Source organism: Suncus etruscus, chromosome 10 (genome assembly GCF_024139225.1).
Source record: "Suncus etruscus isolate mSunEtr1 chromosome 10, mSunEtr1.pri.cur, whole genome shotgun sequence".
Classification (NCBI taxonomy): Eukaryota; Metazoa; Chordata; class Mammalia; order Eulipotyphla; family Soricidae; genus Suncus; species Suncus etruscus.
In genome coordinates this window covers 8,279,185-8,283,659 of record NC_064857.1, presented here as the reverse complement: position 1 = coordinate 8,283,659, position 4,475 = coordinate 8,279,185, and the positions used below count along the sequence as shown (strand labels likewise).

The window sequence follows — 4,475 nt, the reverse complement described above, 5'->3', positions numbered from 1 at the left end:
CAGCTGAAGAAGAAATGAGGGTCTTCCTCCCACGAAAAAGGGAAATCATCTTCACTTAATAGAAAAGAATTAAAAAAAAATAAGGAAACGCACAGAAAGAGTAGGCAGTCTTGTTGGCGAGATCACCAAGTAAGTGGATACTCAATAATTATTTCTGAGCAACATTTATTTGATACAGACATTTAAAGGGATTATATTAAAGATGATACCCTGACATCAGAAATTCTCTTCCAGGGTTAAGGAAGTCAACAATCGTAGCACTGAGAGTTATAATCACTGCACTCAGAAAAGACTGACCATCCCAGAGTCAGAAAATTTTTTTTTACCAAAAGTGATAATAAGAAAGGACCTGGGGCTGAAGTGATAGAGCAGTGGTAGGGTGTTTGCCTTGCATGTGACTGATTTAGGACAGGACGTACCTGGTTCGATCCCCGGCATCCTATGTGGTCCCCTGGGCAGCCAAGTTGATTCCTCATTGAATACTCTTTTGGCAGTACAGAAACTAGTATCAAACCAATACAGAGATTATTAGGATGGTCCTTACACATGGATGACAAGCAAATTAATAAAGTATTTAGTTATTTTGTACATTGATAGACATAGAGAGGATCATACTGAGTAAGATAAGTCAGCATAGAGGGTCATAGAATGATCACATTTATTTGTGGAATAAAAAAAAAAAAACAGGATTGGAGCAATAGCACAGCGGGTAAGGCATTTGCCTTGCAAGCAACCGACCTGAGTTTGATCCCTGGCATCCCATATGGTCCCCCAAGCCTGCCAGGAGCAACTTCAGAGAACAGAGTCAAGTGTAACACCTGAGAGCTGCTGAGTGTGGTCCAAAACAAACAAACAAAAATAACATAGTATGAGATTAATATACAATGAGAATAGAAACAAAGGTCAGGAAGAATGGTGTCCATGGTAGGAAACTTACCACAAAGAGGGAGATATGCAGTTAGGGTGGAGAAGGGACCACTATGCCTATGATAGTTGGAAATGATCACTCAGACAAGAAATGGGTGCTGAAAGGAGGTAAGATGATATGCATGATGCTCTAAGTGTTGCAAACCACAGTGCCTAAAAGTGGGGGAGGAAGGAGAAGGGGGGGATCAAGAGAGATTAGTATCTGCCACAGGGGCAGGCTTGGATAGGATGGAGGGGCAGAAGGGAAACTGAGGAGGACATCATGGCAAGTAATGTAGACCTGTGAAAACTTGGATATTGAACCTCGAACAATTTGAACTTAACCCCCAATTGGTTTGTAACTGTGGTTCTCACAGCGATTCAATAAAAAAACAAATTTATAAAATGGCACTTTGAAGGGTGATTTTATTATTCAGAAGGATTTCTGAAGAGTCTGTAGTTGCTGACAGTGGAGGTGTTGAACAGCATGGCAAATAGAAGAAACCCCGAAGTACAGAGTTGTGGAAAAGCTCGTTAAACCTGGGAACTGCACAGAATGCTTGTGTGAGCCTGGGAAACCATGCAGGACTCTACCACCATCAGTACTTGTAACTTTTTTTAAGCTTGCGTGTTAGAGTCTTTGAGGGGCTTTGGGAATCAGAAATTGCTGTATTCCATCACTCCAGAGTTCTAATTCTGTGTTCTTATGTTAGCTATAAGTACAGGAGGAAAGCTCACAGACCTTGCCTTTCAGCCTCACTTGTCTCAGCTCTGCAGGAGGTCCATGCAGTACCCAAGAGTCTTTTACAAACACAACACGAATCATTAATTGAGTCTGGTTGTGAAGACCTTGATCCTAATTACATAGAATGCATAATAATACATAGTGAGCTTTTGATGTCAGCTCCAAGTTTTCTTCTTCTTAAGTTAATTGATGATTTAGCAATTGCACCTAAGAATCATTTCTGTTTGTTCTCTCGTTCTCTGAATGTTCTTATAATGACTGGATTGTACATTCTCTGAATGCTCCTATTATTATAATGTCTGGGTTATATGAACCCTCTTGTGCTTTCCTTTTTCAGCTTGTTCAGAGCATTTCCAAGGAGGTATTTTTCCAATCCTCATAATGAAGGAGGTAAACACATTTATACCTCTCTTTTTTTCAAAGTTCATAAACAAACTTTGCCCTGTGGTGTAATTGAACAGTGAGGGGTGGAAGGTAGAAGCCTGGAGTGGGTGGAATAAGAAAAGGGAGCATTATATTTTGCTCCTTTTTGGCTGGCAAAGTAACTCAAATTGAATCTAAACTGAAAACAAATTCTTTGGACCAAAATAATACTTTTTATTTGATAACATTAAATATAGCCTCTGTAGTCTTTTAGAAGCTTTTCTCATGTGTAATCTTATGTTTGCAAGCCATGTGAGAAACAAAAACTTCACTATATAGTTCTTTTCTATCTTATTATTGAAGCTTGAATAGGTTAACAAATAATTCCTCCCATCATCCAACTTCTAAACTACTACAGAGAGACTAAGGGTTTGGAAATGAAGATAAAATGTGTCTGTGTTGGGACTAGAGCAATACTAGTAGTTAGGGCTCTTGTCTTGCATGTGGCTGACCTAAATTCAATTCTCTCATCCTATATGGTCCCCCAATCACTGTCAGTGATAATTCCTGAGTGCAGAGTTGGAAGTAACCCCTGTACATCACTGCATGTGGCTCCAAAACAAAAGCAAAATTTAAAAAAAATTTTGCATGTGCCTTATATAACAGGAGTCAACTATTAATTCCCTTCTGCCCGTCTTGTCCTTTGAATAACTCATAAGATGCAAATATAAATTAAGTCACTGACTGAGACCCATCTCTTCAAGTAATTTGTTTTATCTGCAACAGAAAGGTGGATGGGGGGATGGGGGGATGTGGAAATCATGTGGGATCAATGTAGGACAAGCCAAACACTTCACAGAAGTCATCAAATGAATTATTCAAAAGTGTCTTGTTTTGGGGGGGCTGGAGTTGTAGTGCAGCAGTAGGGCATTTGCCTTGCATGCTACTGACCTAGAACAGGCCATGGTTCGATCCCCTGGTGTTCCATATAGTCCCCAAGCCAGGATCGATTTCTGAGCACAGAGCCAGGAATAAATCCTGAGTATCACCAGGTGTGGCCCAAAAACCAAAGGAAAAAAAGTATCGTTTTTTTTTTAACAAAATAAAGTTTATACATAGTTATAAAACAAGATATTCTTTCACAAGTCATTCTTTCAGAATGACTTCTGAACTGTAGAAAAATAATTTCTTTCCTTAAGACAATTAATGTCAAACATAATTAGAAATGTTAGAATTCAGGAAAGTTGATGTTATTTTCTAGGTTAGCAAAGAAAATGATAAATATGCATTTATTCATCAATTATTTATTTAATTTATACATATATACCAATAGGAGAGTTGAAAAGATTAACAGCGAGTGGCCACATACTATGAATTCCCCACACACCATTCCACTATAGTCCATAGTGGGAAAGTTAAAGCTAAAACACGATTGCCAAAATTCACTTGCAGGTTGCAGTAGCTATATGAACAAATTTTCACCAAAGAAATAGCAGCATAAAATAAGGCATGAAACACAAACTTCCTTAATTAGAATAGAATACCTTCAACATGTTTTATCAACCCTTTTTTGTTTGTTTGTTTTTTTGGCCCACACCCAGTGATGCTCAGGGGTTACTCCTGGCTATGCGCTCAGAAATCGCTCTTGGCTTGGGGGACCATATGGGATGCCAGGGTATCAAACCACGGTCTATCCTGGGTCAGCCATGTGCAAGACAAATGCCCTGCCACTGCACTATTGCTCTGGCCCCCTCTCTCACCTCTTTTAAAGGCTGAGATACATGATAGAAATTCTGAATTAAGGGCCCCAATGTACTACTGGAGCAGAATTGTTTTTACTACTCTAGCCTGATTAGACTTTAAGATTAGAAATGAACACCTTAATTAAACCACTCATTTTGGGGGTTCTTTTAAAAAATCATATTATATTAACTAGGTTTGCATAGTGTCAGAAAGGAAAAAAGAGAGAGAGAGTAAAATGCCTATTCCAGAGGCAGGTGGGAGTCAAGGGTGGGGAGATGAGTGGGAAACTCAGAACATTTGTTATAGAGAATGTACACTGGCGAAGGGTAGTGTACATTCTGTGACTGAAACTCACTCATGAATAATTTTGTAACCATGGTGCTTAATTAAAGTAATTATATGAAAAACTAACTACAATACAATAAGATGACAATAAACAAAAAATATTAACTAGGTTTGTTGTTTATTGTCGTTTCAAAGGTATTTGCTAAAATATTCAATATTTAGGTTCTGGAGTTTTAGCACAGTGGTAGAGCATTTTCCTTGCAGGGTGCTGACCCTGGACATGCTCAGGTTTGATTCCAGGCATCTTATATGATCCCCAAAGCCCACCAGGAACGATTTCTGAGTAAAGAGCCAAAAGTAATCCATCCCTGAGCACTGCTGGGTGTGGTACAAAAATTAAAAAAATTCAATATTTACATTTTTTGTTAACTTT

At 38.6% G+C, this 4,475-nt stretch overlaps 1 non-coding gene across 1 annotated transcript; it reads left to right on the top strand.

Moving 5' to 3' along the window:
- The first annotated feature begins 479 nt into the window (after nt 1-479).
- On the top strand, nt 480-585 carry LOC126020996 (U6 spliceosomal RNA). The gene has a single exon (XR_007499626.1). It is a non-coding gene; the product is annotated as a U6 spliceosomal RNA (small nuclear RNA).
- The last annotated feature ends 3,890 nt before the right edge of the window (nt 586-4,475 follow it).